Source organism: Chelonia mydas, chromosome 16 (genome assembly GCF_015237465.2).
Source record: "Chelonia mydas isolate rCheMyd1 chromosome 16, rCheMyd1.pri.v2, whole genome shotgun sequence".
Classification (NCBI taxonomy): Eukaryota; Metazoa; Chordata; order Testudines; family Cheloniidae; genus Chelonia; species Chelonia mydas.
In genome coordinates, this window is record NC_057857.1 from 993,186 (window position 1) to 1,015,813 (window position 22,628).

Below are 22,628 nucleotides of genomic sequence, written 5' to 3' on the forward strand. Positions count from 1 at the left end.
ACCCAGGAACCTATCCTTGCAACAAAGCCCGTTGCCAACTGTGTCCACATATCTATTCAGGGGACACCATCATAGGGCCTAATCACATCAGCCACACTATCAGAGGCTCATTCACCTGCACATCTACCAATGTGATATATGCCATCATGTGCCAGCAATGCCCCTCTGCCATGTACATTGGCCAAACTGGACAGTCTCTACGTAAAAAAATAAATGGACACAAATCAGATGTCAAGAATTATAACATTCATAAACCCAGTTGGAGAACACTTCAATCTCTCTGGTCACTTGATCTCTGACCTAAAAGTCGCAATATTACAACAAAAAGACTTCAAAAACAGACTCCAACGAGAGACTGCTGAATTGGAATTAATTTGCAAACTGGATACAATTAACTTAAGCTTGAATAGAGACTGGGAGTGGATGAGTCATTACACAAAGTAAAACTATTTCCCCATGTTTATCTCCCTCCCCCCCTCGCCCCCATTGCTGTTCCTCACACATTCTTGTCAACTGCTGGAAATGGCCCATCTTGATTATCACTACAAAAGGCTCCCCCCGCCCCTCCCCCCCGCTCTCCTGCTGGTAATAGCTCACCTTAAGTGATCACTCTGGTTACAGTGTGTATGGTAACATGCATTGTTTCATGTTCTCTGTGTATATAAATCTCCCCACTGTATTTTCCACTGAATGCATCCGATGAAGTGAGCTGTAGCTCACGAAAGCTTATGCTCAAATAAATTTGTTAGTCTCTAAGGTGCCACAAGTCCTCTTTTTCTTTTTGCGAATACAGACTAACACGGCTGCTACTCTGAAAACTGGGCATGGATACCTTGCTATTCCTGCTGCTTTTTTAAAAAAGTAGGTTAACCAGAACTAAACACAGCTTTCCAGGGAAGGGGGTATTAGGTATTTATATAATGGCATTACAGTATTTTCAGGATTGTTTTCTGTCCTATTCTTTAGACATCCTAATATTTTGTTTTCTTTTCTGAGAGGTCTTGCACATGGAGCAGAGGGTTTCATTGGGACAGTCCCAGTGATGTCAAATCTTTCTGCTGAGTGCTTAGGGAAACTGAGGCACAGTTGTACACGATCTTAAAAATGAGGCTAATGATACTGCCCCCTTTGTAAAGTGCTTTGAGAGGTACTGATGAAAAGTCCTAGACAAGAGTTTGGTGGTATTTATTTATTTATTTATTCTAATTATTCCTTCCAATGTGCATTACCTTGCATTTGTCAATGCTGAACTTCATCTGCCATTGCACTGTGCATTCACCTAAGTCGTACTGCAGTTCAGGAAAGCATCCCCATTCAGGACAGTACTTTAAACGTGTGTCTATGTGCTGTCTTGAATCAGGGCCTGTGCTAGGTCCCTGTACAGTTCCTCATAGTTTCTCATGTTGATGAATCTAAATAATTTTGCCATGTCACTGCTCCCTTCCTTTTTTAGATTATTATAGGGGATCTGATAGTTACCCTTATATTTAAATTTCTTAACACCTTCCATTATAAAAGATTTTTGTGACCTTGTCTTTGAGAAGGTGTCTTGTCTCCATTGTGTGCAGTGGGCCTTTGAAATTGGCGGGCCATAGCTTACAGGCTAAGGAAGGGCTCTTTTTTGTCCTGTGAAATTCTGTGGCGCTTTGGCTGAGGTATAAATGGTTAAAAAAATCTGTTTTTCTTCTCTCTCTTGCATCGCTCAGGAAAACTTTGGCAGGCTGTCTAAATAATACCTAGCCGCACGGATATTCTGAGACTGAGCTTGCAAAGTTGCTGCAGCCGTAGCACACGCGGTAATGTGAACTCGTAGGAGCTGTTGGAGCAGCTGAAGGGTGAAGAGAGCTGGGCTGGGCTCCCTCCACTGGAGTCAGCACATGGTCACAGTGATTCCTGTCCCCGTCAAGGGGCACCACATAGGGCAGTATCACTAATCTCCTGGTGACAGGACAAAAGAGACTGGCCAGGTTCCCTCAACCACCCTCTAAATGCAGCAAATGGTCCCAGCGACCTGTCTGCCCATCCCCCCAAACCTCTCCAGTCCTCTAGGTGCACCACCACATGGGGCTGGAGCTCCTCCCAATATCTGTATGGGAGGGGGAGGGAAGAGAGAGAGAGAGAGAAGGGGAGACTGGACACTCCCCACCCAGAGTAATCCCCAGGACCAGCATCTGGACATGGCGTCCATCCTTCTCCTGTTGCCAGCTCCTGTGAGGTTACCCTGTAGCTCAAGTGGTAGCAGCTTGTGCTGTGGTGCTGAAAGTTCAGAATTCAAAACCTGCTGATTATGTCTGGTGGATTGTTACAGTTGCACAAATAGAATGTCATGTAACTTTTTCCTTTAAAAAAAATAAACTAGGAAATAACATACAAAAACCTAGGTTAAAAGAACTTTGTTAAGGGGCAAATTCAAACACTCCTAAGTAGCAAATGTCAGATTTACGTATTATAATACAGTCTTTAATGACCTCATCACAGGCTATTTTTTTCCAGAGGACCCCTGGCTCAGAGAGCGCATGGGGTGTGCAAGGGGCCGAAATAAGGTTGCACAGGCAACTGTAAATCTTGTATTTCCTAACTTCTGAGTACGTGATTTTGCCACCTGAATAATTTTCTTTTAACATCATTTTTGTATGTATTTAATAAAAATACAGAACACTGGGCCTAGTACAGAATCTTGGGGTACCTCATTGTTAACCTTTTGCCATATTGAAAAAGGGTCCATTTCTGCTTTCTTCCTGTCTTCAGACTCTTAGCCAGTTTCTAATTCATGAAAAAACTTTATATCTCACCATATAACCATAGGTTGCAGAGTAGTAGCCATGTTAGTCTGTATTCGCAAAAAGAAAAGGAGGACTTGTGGCACCTTAGAGACTAACACATTTATTTGAGCATAAGCTTTCGTGAGCTTCATCGGATACATTCAGTGGAAAATGCAGTAGGAAGATATATATTTATATATACACACACACAGAGAACATGAAACAGAGCCAGAAAAGTACCCAGAAGTCACCTACTACAGGACAGGCCCCTGTAGTAACAGAACACCAAGGAAAGTAACAGAACGCCACTACCCGTCACCTTCAGCCCCCAACTAAAACCTCTCCAGCGCATCATCAAGGATCTACAACCTATCCTGAAGGACGACCCATCACTCTCACAGATCTTGGGAGACAGGCCAGTCCTTGGTTACAGACAGCCCCCAACCTGAAGCAAATACTCACCAGCAACCACACACCACACAACAAAAACACTAACCCAGGAACCTATCCTTGCAACAAAGTCCATTGCCAACTGTGCCCACATATCTGTTCAGGGGACCCCATCATAGGGCCTAATCACATCAGCCACACTATCAGAGGCTCGTTCACCTGCACATCTACCAATGTGATATATGCCATCATGTGCCAGCAATGCCCCTCGGCCATGTACATTGGTCAAACTGGACAGTCTCTACGTAAAAGAATAAATGGACACAAATCAGACGTCAAGAATTATAACATTCATAAACCAGTCGGAGAACACTTCAATCTCCCTGGTTACTTGATTACAGACCTAAAAGTCGCATTACAACAAAAAAATTTCAAAAACAGACTCCAGCGAGAGACTGCTGAATTGGAATTAATTTGCAAACTGGATACAATTAACTTAGGCTTGAATAAAGACTGGTAGTGGATGTGTCATTACACAAAGTAAAACTATTTCCCCATGTTTATTTTTCCCCCCTACTGTTCCTCAGACATTCTTGTCAACTGCTGGAAATGGCCCACCTTGATTATCACTACAAAAGGGGTTTTTTTCTCTCCTGCTGGTAATAGCTCACCTTACCTGATCACTCTCGTTACAGTGTGTATGATAACACCCATTGTTTCATGTTCTCTGTGTATATAAAATCCGCCTACTGTATTTTCCACTGAATGCATCTGATGAAGTGGGTTTTAGCCCACAAAAGTTTATGCTCAAATAAATGTGTTAATCTCTAAGGTGCCACAAGTCCTCCTGTTCTTTTTGCATAGAACCATAGGCACCAACTCCGTGGGTGCTCCTGCCCTGGAGCTCCCATGGAAAAAAATGAGTGGGTGCTTAGCACCCAGCGGCAGCCAGCTCCCTCCCTCTCCCCTCAGCGCCTACCGTTTGCCGGCAGCCCTGCCAATCAACTCCCTACCCTCCCTCTCAGCGCTTCCCGCCCACCGAGATCAGCTGTTCTGCGGCGTGCAGGAGGCACTAGGAGGGAGAGGGAGGAGCAGGGATGGGGTGTGCCCGGGGGAGAAGGCGGAACTGAGTGGGTAGGGGTGGGAAAAGGTGGGGTGTGGGTGGAGTGGGGTTGGGAAGGGGTGGGGTGGGGCCTGGGGCCAAGCAGGGGGTTGAGCACCTCCAGAGCCCGGAGGAAGCTGACACCTGTGCATATAACTATTTAGTGTTTTAATAACCTCTTATGAAGCTCTGATCATGGGTTTTTCATGGTCCTTAGTTATCAGCCACTCCTGCTGTATTTGTTGTTCTGTTGACATGCTGAAATGATTCTAGTAGAACAGAGGTATGCTTTTTCTTTTCGGAAACTATGCAGGTTTGTCCCTATCACTGTGTTAATCTGGGTGTTTTAAATAACATTCTATTTTAAATTATCATTTCAACCAATTTACCTGGTACTGAAGTAGAGCAGGAGTTCTTAGGCTCATATCTAGCAACATTTTGTTGTTTTAATTTAAAGATCAGATTTGCTACACTCTAGCCCTTTGGGGCACTGGCTGATTCTAAGACTATGTCTACGCTGCCAGTAGATCCGAGCTGCTGCAATCAGTCTAGTGAAGACCCACTAAATCGATCGCAGAGTGCTCTCCGGTCGACTCTGGTACTCCGCTGGGAGGAGAAGAGTAAGGTAAATCGATGGGAGAGTGTCTCCTGTTGGTGCAGTGCAGTGTAGACACCGCGGTAAGTCAACCTAAGCTACTTAGGTCAGCTTACTGTGGTAGTGTAGACAAGGCCTAATGAGAGATTGCATGCTTAGTAGTAAGGGACTAAGGTGTGGTCTACGCTAAATAGGTCGATGTAAGGCAGCTTACGTCGACCTAATTATGTCAGTGTATACACTACATCCTTGTCACACCGTTGTAAGTGCCCTACTACACCGACTTAATAATTCCACCTTCATGAGAGGCGTAGGGCTTGTTGTAAATTAGGGCAACACAATATCTGTGTTGACACTGCATTACTTACATCAGCTGTTGGCTATCTTGTCAATTTCCGGGCTCATGCTGGAGCCCTGAAATTGAAAGAAAGTCGGTCAGCTAGAGCCCTCTGCTTCTGGTGGGGAACGGGGAGGCGAGATCCCAGGGGGCAGCTGGGCTCCCAGCAGGGAGCTGAGGAGAGCTGAGTCTCCTGTCTCTGTCAGTGGAAGTGCTCCTGGTGAGGATGCGCACCACCAAGGAGGGTAGTGTGGACATCAGCCACTGCAGTGATTACTGTGGTGGCTATAAGTTGACTTAAGTCTGTAGTGTAGATGTGCCCTGAGATTCAGAGATCCTGAATCTACTAATATTCTCAATTACTTGTGATGGGAAACAAATCGGCTACGCATCCTAGGAATTGCTTTTTGAATCACTCCTCTCGTTTTCCCTTTCTTTCTGTGCCATGGTTAAACGTCTTGTCCCTTTCAAGGCTCTGCACCACTCCACCCTGCTGCCCTCCTCCTGCCCAAGCCTTCTACTTAGACAGGCTCTTTGCAACTTTCTCCCTTCCACTCTCATGTTCCCACTTGTTTTCTAGCAGTCGCTTGCATCTGTCAGCCCCTCTCTTTCCCAGTGCACCAGGTCCCCTCACCTTCAAGTACTTCCTGAAAGCACACTTTCCCCAGGATGTCTTTTGCTACTAATCCTCTGCACTAAGAAGTGTCTTTATTGATGTACTTAAAAACAGAAATGTGCCCTGCTTTTCAACAAATCTCTCTTCAGATCATGCTGTGCATTTTTGGACTGCACTGCATTGTTTGTCTAAATTATAACTGCACAGTGCTGGGTCCCCCTCAGTGATTTCTAATGCCCCAAGCATGCTGCTGGAGTTTAATAAATAATATCCTCTTTATTAAACTTCTGTTCCAGACAGAGCATCCAATGAAAAATTCTCAAGTAATGGAGGAGCTCACGATATTGAAAATAGAATGCAAAACTTAGAGACTAGCTCTTTGAATTGTTCAAAAACACATGACCATTTTGTGCACTGGTTCAGTAATTTAGCTTTGCATAAAATTGCCACTGAAATTCCATTTGAGACCATTTTACTTGTGTGAACTTACAGTATAGAACCTGAAGAGAATTAAAAGTCTCTGCCAGTGGTGCATGTGCTGTTATAAATTGCTCTGGCCAAGGGCTAGAGCAGGGGACTGGGAGTCAGAAGCATTGGGCTTTATTTTTTACTCTTCCACTGACTCTGTGCAACTTGGGCAAGTCACTAAAACATCTGTTCCTCAGTTTTTCTTTCTGTAAAATGGGGAAGATAACAGTTGTCTGTGGGAAGTTGTGAGGATCAGACTTTATGAAATGCCTTGAGGTCCTTATGTGAAAGGTGCTTTCTAAGTGTGAAGCACTGTCACAATGAATTATTTAATAGAGATACTGTTAGCTGGGGTTTGAAATGTGAAAGTTTTATGCCCCTAGCTCACTGGGTTGACATGAATGTATTCTATGGAGTCTAGTTGAAAGCTGTGGTCAGGCCTCACTGTCACAGTAGTTAGCTCTGTATTCCTTTTTCTGAGTTTGACTGGCTTATGGGTTGTGTGATTGACTTTGTCTCCAAAATATTATCACTTCATTTCAAACCACTGACCCAAGATCCTGAGGTGGTATTTAGGAGAGTTTGCTTCAGCTTTTGATAATAGGGTGAATAAGCTTTGGAAAGTAAGCACTTGCTACTTCTTAAGGTTATCAGGAAACTGTCAAATAACAAAGAAGCCTTAAAAACCCATTCTGTGAATTAAAGATTGAAACCTCCCTCTTCTATTCTCACAATCAGTTAGCGGAATAACAGATTGTGTGTGAGCATCAGCTGCAGCACATCCTGCCTGAGTGACGTGTCAAGAGGGCATGGATGAGGGTGAGTCCTCTAAGACCCATTAAATGAAGCTGAGTAGTAACATGCATCATAGATACAATCCTTTCCCAAATCCCCACCCTTTTAAGGAAACCCATTATACTCCAAGTCAGAGCTCAGTCTGACCATTTCGGAAAGGTGGCAAGTTAGCACGCCCAAGGTTAATCGTGACTGACCTCTGCATTTATCAGCTTGAAATTCTGTTCAGTCTCCTACGTGACTAAATTGCTCCTACTTGGATAGATGAGGTTCAGTTCAGCGGAAGCTGCTTGCTGTGGTGGTGGTGTGAGTTATTGTATTTGGTATACATTGCCCTCTGCCCCCCTTCTGAGCCCAGACTGCTGCATGAACGGTCACTTGTGGGTTTCATGTCTATTCATACTGTAATTAGAAAACGTGGTACCTAGTGGCAGAGTGTGAATGTACACGCACGGCGCTCTTATGAGCAACTGAGCACCATGTGACCCCAGCCTTCTTATGCTGTTCTGATCTTTCAAGTCATTCTCTCTTGTGACTGTTTGTCAGGTGACTCAGGTCACTACAATGTACATTATTTACACCACTGATAATCTCACACTGCATTTGTGTCAATGAACCATAGCACAAAACTGACAATTTAGAGTTTAAAGAGACAGGGTGGGTGAAGTAATAACTTTTGTTGGACCAACTTCTGTTGGTGAGAGAGGCAAGTTGGCAGAGTAAAAGCTGTTATTTCACCCACCTTGTCTCTCTAATATCCTGGGACTGACACAGCTACAGCTACACTACATACAATTAGAGTTTAAAACATTCCTCTGAATCAGCCATATTATTGTGTGCATGTGTGACCGGACGGACTACCCTTTCTGTCTAGACAAAGCTCTGGAGTGCTAAAACATATAGTATGATTTTAATGTTAATTGACCCTCTTGCTTGGGAGAGAGAGAAGCCCTCAGTAAAGGTTTCAGACTTTATAAATGCAAATTATTATGACAGGTTTCAGAGTAGCAGCCGTGTTAGTCTGTATCCGCAAAAAGAAAAGGAGGACTTGTGGCAACTTAGAAACTAACAAATTTATTTGAGCATAAGCTTTCGTGAGCTAGAGGTCACTTCATCGGATGCATTCAGTGGAATATACAGTGGGGAGATTTATATACACAGAGAACATGAAACAATGGGTGTTACCATACACACTGTAACCAGAGTGATCAGCTAAGGTGAGCTATTACCAGCAGGACAGTATCTGTCGAGCAGTGGCGGTCCTAGGAGGGCATACTGTGTGTGTTGGGACATATAAGAATTACTGATGAAATATGTGAGATTCAGTTCTCTATGGGAGTTTGAGTCTCTGGATTGGACTTGTGAGTTGCATTGCTGTCTGGGGGCCAGATTCTGATATATTTAGTCGTGCTGAGAAGTACCTTACTCCATGAGCGCTCCCACTGATTTCAATGCAACTGCTTGTAGAGTAAGGCACTACTCAGTGTGAGTAAAGGTGACAGAATCTGGCCCTATGTATATAATATTATCTATACCCTGTATGTCAGTATAGAAATGGCAGCTGTCCAAAGCTCCTGAGCATCCATACAGTGTGCGGTTTTGCTAGGTATGATCACAAAGCAAAAATTCTTAAAGTTTTCCCCTCACATATTTTCACTGTTTTTGTTTTTTCCCTCTAGTTTTTTTTTTTACTGATTTATTCATACACAACATTTAAGGCTCCAGGATTCCATTGATCCAGCTGCCTTCGCACGACACCTGAACAATGATGAGGCTTTTGGTCATTTCAGCCAGCTGTATGTTCCAAGCACAAATACATCACAGTTTAGTTCCTCAGGAAGTTAGAATTAAAAGATGAAACTGGATTGCTGATGTCATATTGAGAACAAACTTTGTGTTCTCCTTTAGGAAATGAGTTGTACTGGGGATTTGATCAGTAGGAGACTGAAATACTCAATTCCTTTCCTTTGTAGATAGTTCAGAGTAAAGATGTCCAGGGATGTCAGGCTGACTTTTGCATCCTGCACAGTACAGTTGAGTTAGAGGGTATACCGTTTCTTACTGCTCCGTTGAGAGGAGGGGATGTCAGGAGGATGTAGTCAGATGGGAGGGTGCAATAGGGCTCCTGGCACTGGTAGAGAAGGCAGAGGGAGGACTTTGGGATCTGCATGTGTTAGATACTGGGGAGGGTTATCTTTAAAGGTGTGTGGAATGGAGGGAGGCAGGTGTCTCACAGCAAAGCACTGGGTGGGGAAAATTGAGCTTGCAGACAGTTGCTGGGAGGGCATACTGACAATGTGGGCTTACTGCATATGTCAGATATGCCTGGGGGAAGGCGTGTGTAAACGCTGCATGCCCAGCTAGCACAGGTATAAATAACAGTGTAGACGGTGAGGTACGGCTTAGGCCAGTAGACTGCCCTACGTAGTTCTCTACGTACCCAAACAGTGCTTTATGCTGCTGGCAGGGGGAAGGCAGCAGGGAAAGGCTCTGGCCACTCCTCCCTGACAGGGCCTTACCCTCCATTCCCCCCTGCCTGAGCCTTTCACTACTATGTGTAGCTACACACTGCAGTGAGTGTGGACACAGCTTGCCTTTCATTGTGGCGTGTAGCTACACGTATCCTGCATGCTCTGCAAGCGTGTAGAGACTGTCTAAGGCTGATTCCTTATGAATACAGCAGGCAACATGAGCTACTACAGTATCCAAAAACAAAGAGGAGTACTTGTGGCACCTTAAAGTGTAACAGATTTATTTGGGCATAAGCTTTCGTGGGCTAAACCCACTTCATCAGATGCATGGAGTGGAAAATACAGTAGGCAGGTATATATACACAGCACATGAAAAGACGGGAGTTGCCTTACCAAGTGGGGGGTCAGTATCCAAGTACTTCACCTGATCTCCCCCTCTACTTTGCTTTTAATAAGGCTTAATTATTAAAGGCTTCCTGACCTAGGGCTTCCTCAACACTTTTGTGCACCTACAGTATAGTGGAGAGGGCAATGTGATAGTTTCATCTCTTCCTCCTTTGAGCTGCATAGCTTAAGCTCTCAAGGCAAACTTATTGTATAGGAAATTGTTCTCATGTAATGAGAGCTGGGAAGTAATCTTTATCATAGAGGAACCCAGGGACAGAAGAGTGATTAGATTTGAAAGCAGAGTTGTATATGCTAGTGGCAGCTGTATAAGCCTTAAGGTGCCCAACACTGAGGTAATAACTTCTGGTTCTGTTTGTGGTAGGTTTGCTTTGTTTCTTTCTATATCACTTTAAAGAGATAGGAACATAGTGTTGTGGAGACAAAACTACGAAGTGTTTGAGTAAAGCACATATAGACACAGCTTTCCTTTATCTCAGAAATTCCAGCTTCGTCTTCCTCATCATGTATGCGCAGGGGTCCCCTTTCTCCCCTCTTCACCGGACAAGACCATCATTACAGATGTGTCTCTACTAGATTGTGGAGCCCATATGGGCAACCACACAGCACAGGGAACGTAGACATCTCGAGAGTCCAGAATGCACAACAGTGTCCTGGAACTACAGGCAGTAGGGATGACCTGCGAGTCCTTTCTTCATTTCATCTGCTCTCACCATGTCCTCATAATGTCAGACAACAAAATCTGAACAAGGGGAGAGCAAGATCTCTGGAGCTGGTGCATCAGCAATCAGATCACCCTGTCTGCAACCCACCTTCTGGGGACACAGAACGTGATCGCGGACTCCCTCAGCAGACACTTCGCAATCGACCACGAGTGGGAACTTCATGACACTGTGCTTAATATTTTCACTCAATGGGGAAACCAAACCAGGGATCGATTCACTTCCCAGTCCAGCAACAAGTGAGTCTCATTGCTCCAGGGGAGTCCTAGGTTACTGCTCCCAGGGTGATGCTCTCCTTCTTCCCTGGTCAGACCAGGTCACCTGCGCCTTCCCTCGTCTACCGCGTCTGCCACAAGTGGCAGGACAGAGTGGCAGTCATCCTGATCGTCCCTTTCTGGCCCAGGCAGTTTTGGTTCCCCAACCTCCTGCGCCTGTCATCTCGTCCCCTGATTACCCTCACAATATTCCCTGAGCTTCTGGTCCCGTGCAGTGGCAGGATCAGACACCCCAATCCCCTCCTGCTTCACCTTAGGGTATGGTATTTGAATAGTCATCAGCTCTAGAACGGGCGTGCTCCTCTCTAATAGCAGAAAGGACTCAACTAGGAAATGTTACCATTCTAGCTGGAAACGCTTCTCATCCTGGATGCAGCAGAGCGGCGTTCTACCAGAAGCTACGTGTATCCCACTCATCCTAGACTATATCCTATCTCTGTAAACATTGGGCTTATCTCTCAGTTCCCTGAGAGTCCCATTTGATGGCTATCCGTGCATTCCATCCCCTACAGAGGGATACTCTGTTTTTGCGTACGTGCTAACCACTCAATTCTGGAAAGGCCGGATAAGGATTTTCCCACCTCCTTGAAAGATAACACCCCAAAGGGACCTGAATCCTATTCTTTCAGTTCTGATATGGCTCCTCTTTGAGTCCTTAGCAACTTGCTCCTTGTTGCTCCTCTCCATGAAGGTCATCTTTCTCATAGCCGTCACATGGGCAAGGAGGGTTGGTGAACCTGGAGCAATGATGGCATACACTATATTTCACAAAGATAAGGCTTCTTTACACTTACACCCCAAATGTATTCCTAAGTGGTTTTGGAATTTTACCTTCACTAATCCATTCATTTACCTGTGTTCTTCTCGAAGCTACAAGTGTTTGCAGAAGAGCATAGGCTCTACTCTCTAGATGTTCAACAAGCGTTGGCCTTTGACCTACAGAGAACAAGACCATTCAGAAAATCCCTGAGGCTGTTTGTTGCTATATCGGAGAATCACAGGTCACGCCATCTCCATCCAGAGAATTGGCAAATGGATATCTGGTTGCATACTACCCTGCTATCAGCTCTCAAACCTTCCCCACCTGCTCCCTCATGGGGGTACAAGCACACTCCACAACTATAGTGTCTCTTCAGGACATACCCCTCCTAGACATTTGTAAAGTGGCCACATGGAGCTCCGTCCACACATTTGCAAGACATTACACTTTGGTACAAGACTTGGTTGCTGACGCCTGATTTGGGATGGCAGACCTCTGCTCACTCCTACTGTCCTCATCCTCACACCATCCACCTATTTAGGGACTGCCTGTCAATCACGTACAGTGGAATACAATAGGGACCATCACTCAAAGAAGATGATGTTACTTACCTGTAACTTGAGGTTGTTCGAGATGTGTAGTCCCTATATATATTCCACTACCAGCCTTCTTTTCCCTCTGCTTTTGATCTTATCTGATTCATGGTGGAGAAGGAACTGAAGAAGCGGGAGGTCCACCCCACCCTTTATTGCCTGGTCAGGAGAACGAGGCAAACCAGGGCACATGCGTGGACCAACAGACACTATTTTCAAATTCTCCGACTCCAGGCACATGGTGGGCATACATAACCTACAGTAGAATACAGATAGGGACCACACATCTTGAAGAACCTCCAGTTACAGGTAAGTTACATCCTCTTTTATATTAGGTGCTGTTAGCAGCATACTCCATTATCCTGTGGAGAGGTGCATTTTAGCCTCCTCTCTGCAGCTGTTATTTAACCAGCTCTTGTTATGCTAATTTTTATCTCTTTTCTGTGCAGTGCATGTGCCCAGAGAAACTGTGGCAGGGGCATCTGAAAAACACAAAAATAAATAAATATTGCTGGCACAGGGCTCCCTATATTTATTATCCTTAGTCCTGGTGCTGCTGTGATAAACCAATTGTATTTTCAATACACCAAGCTGATTGACCTAAGCTGTGCACAAATGCAGTAGCCAGAGCTCTTTTCCAAGAACTGTTACTGCTTTCTCCAGAAACACAGCATGGACTAATGGTTAAAGCAGTGGACTGGGAGCTCAAGATTCCTTGCTTCTATTTCCAGCTCTGTCATTGACTCATTAAGATTTGGGGGACTTTTTTGTGCCAGATTTTCCCATCTCTCCGGTGGGTATAGTACATTTATCTGTACTTAACCTCACATGTATGTTGTGAGGCCTAATGAAAGTTTGTAAAGTGCTTTGGGATTCTTAGATTAAAGATGCTGTAGAAAGGCAAAGTTGTTGTTGTTATTCTTATCACCTGTGGCAGAGCTCCGTCCTTGTCCCCGTGGATCCCGCGCTTCTAGGCGGTTTATGCTAGCCTCAGAGGCTCACTGTGACCCTCCACGTAGCCCTTCTCTCTCTAGGGCCAGGGTTACAGTCTACTGAGCCCTTTTCATCATAAGCCAGAAAGGAGGTTGGTGAGAGAACTCCCACAGTCTCTGTTGTCCCTATGGGCTTATTCCCAAACAGTTTAGCTTCCTGTCCCGACAGGGGCCGGTCTTCCCCTCCCAGGAGGTGTTTCTGTAGTGACAGGTTGGGAGGAACCCAGGCCCGCCCTCTACCCCGGGTTCCGGCCCAAGGACCCTAATGGCAGCAGCTGTTGGCAGCCAACCTTTCACTGCCAGAGTTGCTACATTTCCCTGGGCCACTTCCCCCTTCTCTCTTCTTCACCCTTACCTTAGGGCTCCCTTACCGATGGCTTGAGGGTGTCTTCATTAACCAGCCCTTCAGCCACACTTCCTCTCCTCTGACTCCCTGGCTTTCCTCTGCCTGACTGGAGTGAGCCCTTTTATATTATCAGAGGGGCCTTAATTACAGTCAGGTGGTCACATTAGCTTAATGGCCTCACCTGACTCTGCAGGTTAATTGGAGTCAGGTGTTCTCATTAGCCTGGAGCAGCCCCTGCTCTGGTCAGTCAGGGAACAGAAACTTGTTCATCCAGTGGCCAGTAGACCCGCCTTCGGCTCCTCTGCTGAACCCGACTGGCTGGAGGGAGGAGGGAGACTGCTGCTGCTGGGCCTTGGGTTCCTGCTGCTGCTCCTCCAGCTGCTCCCCTGGCTGGGCCGGACACCATCCCCCTTCTCTGCTACCTGGTTGCTGGCCGGCTGCTGGACCCCCCACCCTCGGGTGCTGCGACTGCTCCAACTGCAGCCCTTTGGGGCGTGGAGCTGCCCCCGATCCATCTGCATCCCCCCCAACCCCCACACCACCACTGCCCCCTCCACCACCCCCACTGGCTGTTTACCACCTGCTTCAGCTCTTGCCTCTGGACTCAGCTGCTTGCTTGGCTTGCCACGCCCTGAATCCACCATTTGGGCCAGAAGCAGCAGCCAGCCCAAACTGACTTTGTGCAAGCACATGTGCGTGCACATGTCCCCCCGCCTGCAGCTACGTCATCTCTCCCGGCCACCGCCTCTGCTACCATCTGTAGGGGCCGGGGCCCCTTCCTGACCTTGACCAGGAAGCACGGCGTCCGTTGCCTCCTGGTACCTGCCTCGCCCCATGTGGAGACCTACGTGCGGGTGTTGGTGAGGGTGGTGGGGCCCACGGCCATCGTAGCGGCCTCCAAAATATACGGAAAGGTGGTCTTCTTTTTAGCATCGGAGGCCACCGCCCAGGAGGCGGTGGCGAGGGGCCTGGCAGTGGGGAGGTGTTCATCCCCCTAGAGCCACTAGAGGACCTGGGCATCCGTCTGGTCCTGACGTCCATCCCTCCCTTTCTTCCCAATGCCGCCCTGTTACCCGCCCTCTCCACCCTGGGGAAACCCATTTCTGTCATCAGCCCTCTCCCATTGGGCTGCAAAGACCCCGCCCTCCGTCACGTCCTCTCATTCCGCCGGCAAGTGCAGCTTCAACTGCTGCCGGCAGCGCGTGGCGGAGAGGCGCTCGAGGGGTCATTCCTGGTCCCATACCAGAGGGCCCATTACCGGGTGCATTATTCAACAGCGGAGGCCCAGTGCTACCTCTGCCGGGCAATGGGGCACATCCGGAGGGACTGCCCCCTGGCCTGGCAAGGAGGGGCATCCGGAACCCCCAAGCCCCGGCAGGGCGCTGACCCCGTCATCACCGGTGCCCCTGGCTGCCTCGCGCCCTAAGCCACCACTCCTCCTTCCCAGTCCACCACTGCTCCCGCTCGGGCCCAAGGGGCACCTCCCCCACTATGCCCAGACGAGCGGGAGAGGCCCGCCTCCGCTGCGTACAATCTGGCGGAGCCCATGGAGGAGGGTGCGGCAGGGACATTGCAGGGCATGGGAGAGGGGCTGCCGCAGGGGGAATCTTCCCTCCCTCGTGTTGCCCCACCGTTACCCCCAGCCCCGAGTCCCTGAGCCATCGCCCCTGCCCTGACCCCTGCTAGCCAGCCCCCAGATGATGCCATGGAGGGCTGGGCCCTAGCACAATGGAAGCGGGGCAAGCGGAAGGCTCGAGCTCCACTCCTTCCATCAGACGCGGAGGCCCCCCGGAAGACCAGGAAGGGGGGCACCGATGCCGAGCCTGCTGCCTTGCCCACAGGTGTGTTTCATCCACCAGTGCCGGCTGGGGAAGACGTGGCAGCACTGGATGGTCATATCGCCCCTCCACGGGAGTCCCTCCCTTTCGAGGCCCCCGATGGAGCCCCTCCTGCTCTGGTACCATCTGAAGCCCCAGTGAGCCCCGAGGTGACCGTCGCGTCGGGTGCCGGCAGGGAGAACCCTGGGGTGGTGGAAGGCGATCTTCCCTCCATAAATGAGGAGATCGAGGCCCTGGGTTTGACCATGGTCACCCAGGGGGAGGACGACCCTTTACCAGTGGGCCTTGATCTGGGCGACCTCACTCTGGTCCCCCCTTTCCCCATGCTCCCTCCCCCAACCATTGCCTCTGCTCCCGCCTGCGAGGAGCCCCTGGACTCTTCCATCAACCCGGCCGCAGATGGCACCCCGCTGATGGCTGCCGAGCCTGTTGAGGCGATGGCCAGTGCCACGTGGCCGGGACCCAAGCCACCAGGGGCACCCCTCGTTGGTGTGGAGCAATCGACTTGCTTACTAGGCGGGGGCCCTACAGAAAACAGTCCATCTCCTGATGCCGTGGCTGCCAAACCCACCAGAGAGCCTGAGCTCAGCATCGCTGAGAGCCCCCTCCCCACCCCCCCGAACCCTTGAGCCTGATCAGGAAGTGCCACCGCCCAGTTGCTTGACTTCTGGAGCCTGGAATCTCACCTCTGCCCCTGACCCTGTCCCTGCCTCTGCTGCCAACTCTGTCCCTATTCCCTCCACCTCCCGTGATGTTATTGCCGCTCCTGGGGCTGTCTCCTTCCCTTTTCCAGCAGATGACCCCCAGGGAGCGGCCTTTTTGTTTCCCTGTCCCGACCCACTCGGGGCTGCTATCTTCCCTCCACCGCCCCTATTGACCCAGGGTATGAGGCGGGCCACCATGTCAGGGGTCTGCTCCTTGCCTCCCCATCTCGGTGGGCCACGGGGCTGTATCAGGGCCCGGCCAGAGGATGGTCAGGAGTCAGTAATCCCACCCCCCCATCTGCTGCGAGAGGAGTTGCAGGAGTTTTTAGAAGACGTCCGCGGCTCCCGCAACAGCTTGCTCTCCAGCGACGGGGGGAATTTCATCAGATCCTCCGGGCCGTGAGGGCCCTTATGGGGGAGGGTAAAAGGACCGGGAAGCAGGCTGCCGCAGCCTACCAGCGGGTTCGTGGCTTCTGTGACTCATTGCTCACCTACGGGATAGGTCACAGTTTGCTGAGTGGCCCAATGGGGGCTGCGAGCGTCCCTGCCGGCGAGGATCCCCCCCAGCCCTCCTCATGGCACCACTCATCATTGCAACATTAAACACCTGGGGCTGTAGGATGGGTCTCCGCAGGTCCCAGTTGCTCTTCTTCCTTCGGGGGGGTGGGGGGGGTACTCTGTGGTTTTCCTTCAGGAGACCCATACGGATCCGGCTGCTGAAGACAGCTGGCGGCTGGAATGGGGGGACAGGGTCTACTTTAGCCGTCTCACAGTTCGTACGGCTGGAGTGGCGACCCTGTTCTCCCCCGACCTATGGCCCGAGGTGCTGGGGGTCGCCAAGGCTGTGCCGCCTGCTGCACCTCCAGATCCGTATGGAGGGGCTCGTGGTCAATCTCATTAACATCTATGCCCTGGCATCAGGCCCGGAGCGGCTACAATTCTATCAGCAGGTGTCCGCTTTCCTCAGCACCTTGGATCCTCATGAGTGCTTGGTCCTGGGCGGGGACTTTAATACCACCCTCGAGGAGCGGGACCACTTGGGGACCGAGCAGTGCCTGGCTGCCGTGGACGTCCTCCGGGAGATAGTCGAACACCACTCCCTGGTGGACGTCTGGCGCAACCACCACCCGGATGACATTTCCACTTTCACCTTTGTCCGGGTGGAGGCCCATCGGTCGTGCCGCTCCCGGTTGGACCACATTTATTTATCACGCTTCCACCTTTCATGAGCCCACTCCTCCAGCATCCGGCTGGCCCCATTTTCTGACAATCATTTTGCCACCGTGACAGCCTCCCTCTGCACGGAGAGGCTGGGGCTGGCCTATTGGCATTTCAGCAACAGCTTGTTGGAGGATGTGGGCTTCGTGACATCCTTCTGGGAGTTCTGGCTGGCCTGGCGAGGGCAGCGGCTTGGCTTTCCCTCGGCGCGGTGGTGGTGGGACCTGGGGAAGGTGCACACCCGGCTCTTCTGCGGTAACAACACCCGGGGCGCCAGCCGACGGAGGCATGGGGCGATAGAGCAGTTGGAACGGGAGGTCTTAGAGCTGGAGAGGCATCTGGCCACCAACCCCGAGGATCCGCCCCTCTGCGGAACGGGCTGGGAGAAGCGGGAGGAGCTCTGGGCCCTCGAGGGCCATTGGGCCCGGGGCGCCTTTGTTCAATCCCGCATCCGCCTCCTTCGGGGGATGGATTGCGGCTCCCGCTTCTTCTACGCCCTGGAGAAAAAGAGGGGGGCCAAGAAGCACGTCACCTGCCTCCTTGCAGAGGACGGCACCCCCCTCACGGATCCAGCACAGATGTGCGGGAGGGCCAGGGCCTTCTACACAAGCCTTTTCTCCCCGGATCCGACTGATCCTAACGCTTGCAGAATGCTCTGGGACGAACTCCCGACGGTCAGTGGGGGTGACCGAGACTGGCTAGAGCTGCCTCTCACTCTGGCTGAGTTCTCAGAAGCCCTCTGCCACATGCCCACCAATAAATCTCCGGGCATGGACGGGCTGACCGTGGAGCTCTACCACGTGTTCTGGGGCATCCTCAGCCCAGACCTAGTCACCGTCTGGGCCGAGTCTTTGCAGAGCGGGGTCCTCCCTCTTTCATGCAGGCGAGCCATGCTCGCCTTATTGCCAAAGAAGGGGGACCTCCGCGATTTACGAAACTGGCGTCCCGTCTCGCTCCTCAGCACGGACTACAAGGTCGTAGCGAAAGCCATCTCGCTGTGGCTAGGGTCCGTGCTGGCTGACGTGATCCACCCAGACCAGACCTACACCGTCCCGGGCCGCACCGTCTTCGACAACCTGTATCTGGTCTGGGACCTCTTGGAACTCGGGTGTAGGGATGGTCTGTCGTTCGCCCTCCTGTCCCTGGATCAGGAGAAGGCGTTCGACAGGATGGATCATGGGTATCTCCTGAGCACTCTGCGAGCGTTTTGCTTCGGACCTCAGTTTCTGGGTTTTCTCCAGGTGCTGTACGCTTCCGCGGAGTGTCTGGTTAGGCTCAACTGGACCCTGACCGAACTGGTCAGCTTCGGGCGAGGAGTACGGCAGGGGTTCCCCCTCTCGGGCCAGCTGTACGCTCTGGCGATCGAGCCCTTCCTCTGTCTCCTCTGCAGGAGGTTGACGGGGTTGGCGCTGCGGGAGCCGGAGCTGCGGCTGGTCCTGTCAGCGTACGCTGCCGACTTGCGCCTCGTGGTCCAGGACCCGGGGGACTTGGCGTGGGTGGAGGCTTGCCAGGCCGTTTACTCAGCAGCCTCCTCCGTCCGGGTCAACTGGGTCAAGAGCTCTGGCTTAGTGGTAGGGAACTGGCGGCAGGCGAGCTCCCTCCCACCCGCACTTCAGGCCATCCGGTGGAGCGCGGGTCCGCTGCTCTATCTCGGCGTTTACCTTTCTGCCATGCATCCATCTCCGCCGGAGAACTGGCACGGTTTAGAGGGCAGGGTGGTAGAGCGGCTCTGGAGATGGACAGGACTACTCCGGTGTCTCTCCCTTCGAGGGAGGGCACTGGTGCTTAATCAATTAGTCCTGTCCATGCTCTGGTACCAGCTCAACATCCTGGTCCCAGCCCCGGATTTCCTGGCCAACCTCCGGACGTTGATTCTGGAGTTCTTCTGGTCAGGACTGCACTGGGTCTCTGCAGGGGTTCTCCATCTACCCCTGGAGGAGGGAGGGCAGGGCCTGAAGTGTCTCCGCACTCAGGTCCATGTCTTCTGCCTCCAGGCCCTGCAGAGGCTCCTTTATGGTGCAGGTAGTGCGGCGCGGAGCATACTGGCGCACGCCTTCCTGCGCCGCTTCCGAGGGCTCCGATATGACCGGCAGTTCCTTTATCTCCATCCAAGAGGTCTTCCGCGAGACCTCTCTGGGCTGCCGGTCTTCTACCAGGACCTCCTCCGGACCTGGAAACTGTTCACAGCGACCAGGTCCATGGTGGCCACCGAGGGGGCAGATCTCCTCACGGAGCCCCTGCTACACAACCCCCAGCTCCGCGTGCAGGTGGTGGAGTCCCGTTCGGTGCGCCAGAGGTTGGTCCTGGCAGAAGTCACCATAGTCGGAGACCTCCTGGACTACGACCGGGGAGACTGGCTGGATCCCCTGACGCTCGCTCAGCGCATGGGGCTCTCGTACTCCCCAATGCATACTTCAGGAGGTGAGGGCCGCTTTGCCGCCTGCTGCTCGGGTTTACCTCGACCGGGTCCTGCACGAGGGTGTGCCCCGCCCACCCTCCACCCCCGACCTACCCCCGGCCCTTTTCATTGGGCCCCTGCCCCGTAGACCCAACCGACCCCCCTGCATCTTCACCGTGAGCCTGCTGCACGATCTGCAGCTGGTCTGCTTCCAGACCGCGCCAAGGAAACATCTATACGCGCTCGTGCTCCACACCCTTCACGCCCTCACCATCGCGTCCCGCCCCGATACAAAATGGCGGGACCGCCTGCCACCTTTGGAGGGTGAGGAGCCCCAGTGGGCCAGCCTATATTCCACCTTGGTCCCGAGGCCCGCTGGGGATATCAGTTGGCGGCTCCTTCACGGAGCCATGAGCACAGGCGTGTACTTGGCGCGGTTCACCCCGTCCCAGACACCTGCCTCTTTTGCGGCGTAAGGGAAACCCTGGCACACGTATACTTGGAGTGTGCCAGGCTGCAGCCCCTATTCCTGCTCCTCACCAATATTTTGTTATGCTTTTGGTTGCACTTTTCCCCTCACCTTCTTATTTATGCGCTCCCTGTCCACGGCCCCACAAAGTCACGGGACCTCCTGGTGAACCTCCTCCTGGCCCTAGCTTAAATGGCCATCTATAAAACCAGAGTGAGGAGGTTGGCCGATGGAGTCTCCTGTGACTGTGGGGCCTATTTCCGATCCTCCGTCCATTCATGTATCCGGGCAGAGTTCCTCTGGGCGGCGTCCACTGACTCCCTTGACGCCTTTTAGAAGCAGCGGGCACTGTCAGGGGTTCTCTGCTCGGTGTCCCCGTCCGGTTCCCTTCGTTTGACCCTTTGACCACACTCCTATCCCTATTATTTCATTAGTTGTCCCCCGTAATCATTTGGTGTCCAGATCCTGGGGATCCCCCTCTTAGGCTGTGGGGGGATCCTTTCGCAGTGGGCGGGCAAAGCACTTTCCGGATCCCAGTAGGGCTACTCTGCTGTACCCAACTGGCCTGGGTCTATCACACACCGTACATGGCCAAAGTTTGTAAGGTTGTGGGAGACATTTAATTCAGATGCTTTAGGCCATTGTGTAGCCCATTTTGGTCTCCTTTGGGCAATTTCCTTTTCAATGTACTCTCTCATCTAATTACCTCAGGAACTTTGTGTAGCAGACAATATTGCCAAATCCAAGATGGCTTTTGATAGAGACACAATGCAGTTCTGCAGCATCCCTGACCTTGATTTTATCTTAAATGATGATTTGAAAGGAAATAGTACCTGCTTATTTCACCTTGATGAGTCTGTTAGAGGAGAGTGAAGCAATGTGGAGACTGAATTCTGAGTTATAATGTCTTTTCCCTTCTGAAATTGAAATGGGCTTTGGAATACAGTATTAGATGCTGCATTTCTGCCATGCTATGTCAGGAATCCCAGGCCGTGTGGAAAGCAAGTGACCCTTCTGCTCAGCATATGCTGTCTTGTATGTTTTTATTCCCCTGACAGAGGACATCCTCTTGAAGTTTAAATGTAATTTAAGGAAGAGAAAATCTTAGCGTGTGGGATCTATTTTGTATTAATTTTGTTTCCCTTCAGTTATCTGACGGCAGCACAGAAGCCAGTCTGTATTCCTACTGACAGTTTAAGCTGAAAGATCCTGCTCTGTTTGCTCATTTTTCCAGTGAGCTGTAACTGATCTGTCCTGTGGCTGGGCACATGTGTAGCATATACGTGTGCTTGTCTCTGGAGGATTTTTTTGTCCTTTTCCCAGTTCAGCTCTTTCTTCATGCATTAAAAGCCTCTAACAAATGCTGGGGCATTTACCTCTGGGGACTAAGGAAAAGGCCTGATTTGTGACCAGGAATTTTTCTGCAAGACCTTCTGCCAGACAGGCGAAGTTAGGTCCATGTTGATCCCCCCGTACGTGAAACTCCAAATGTGAAGCCAGTGGCTGAGGTGGTATGTTTTGGGGTGAGAAAGGACTGCCTAGAGAATACTGAGAACATACCTTTATCCGCCCCTCACACCACACTCCTTCCCAGAAATTAAGAGTGTAACCTATTTGTAATCATTGCTAGGGGGACAAATAATACTTTGCACTTGCAGCATGTAACATTTATTAGAGGTCCCTCAAGCACTTTGCAAGCATTGACCCTGAGAGGAGGGCACAGTAGATAGGATTGCACCCCCTCTACAGTGTAACTGAAGCTCAGAATGGCTAATCACTTGACTTGTTCAAGACAGGCAGCTAGAATTATAGAATATCAGGGTTGGAAGGGACGTCAGGAGTTCATCTAGACCAACCCCCTGCTCAAAGCAGGACCAATCCCCAACTAAATCATCCCACCCAGGGCTTTGTCAAACCTGACCTTAAAAACCTCTAAGGAAGGAGATTCCACCAACTCCCTAGGTAACGCATTCCAGTGCTTCACCACACTCCTAGTGAAAAGGAGTTTTTCCTAACATCCAACCTAAACCTCCCCCACTGCATCTTGAGACTATTACTCCTTGTTCTCTCATCTGGTACCACTGAGAACAGTCTAGATCCATCCTCTTTGGAACCCCCTTTCAGGTAGTTGAAAGCAGCTATCAAATACCGCCTCATTCTTCTCATCTGCAGACAAAATAATCCCAGTTCCCTCAGCCTCTCCTCATAAATCATGTGCTCCAGCCCCCTAATCATTTTTGTTGCCCTCTTTCCAATTTTTCCACATCCTTCTTGTTGTGTGGGGCCCAAAACTGGACACAGTACTCCAGATGAGGCCTCACCAATGTCGAATAGAGGGAAATGATCACGTCCCTCCATCTGCTGGCAATGCC

At 50.5% G+C, this 22,628-nt stretch overlaps 1 protein-coding gene across 7 annotated transcripts in view; it reads left to right on the forward strand.

Moving 5' to 3' along the window:
- The window catches only part of PNPLA7 (patatin like phospholipase domain containing 7), a 398,841-nt gene that overhangs the window by 305,180 nt on the left and 71,033 nt on the right, over positions 1-22,628 (forward strand). The gene's annotated exons all lie outside the window — the stretch shown is intronic.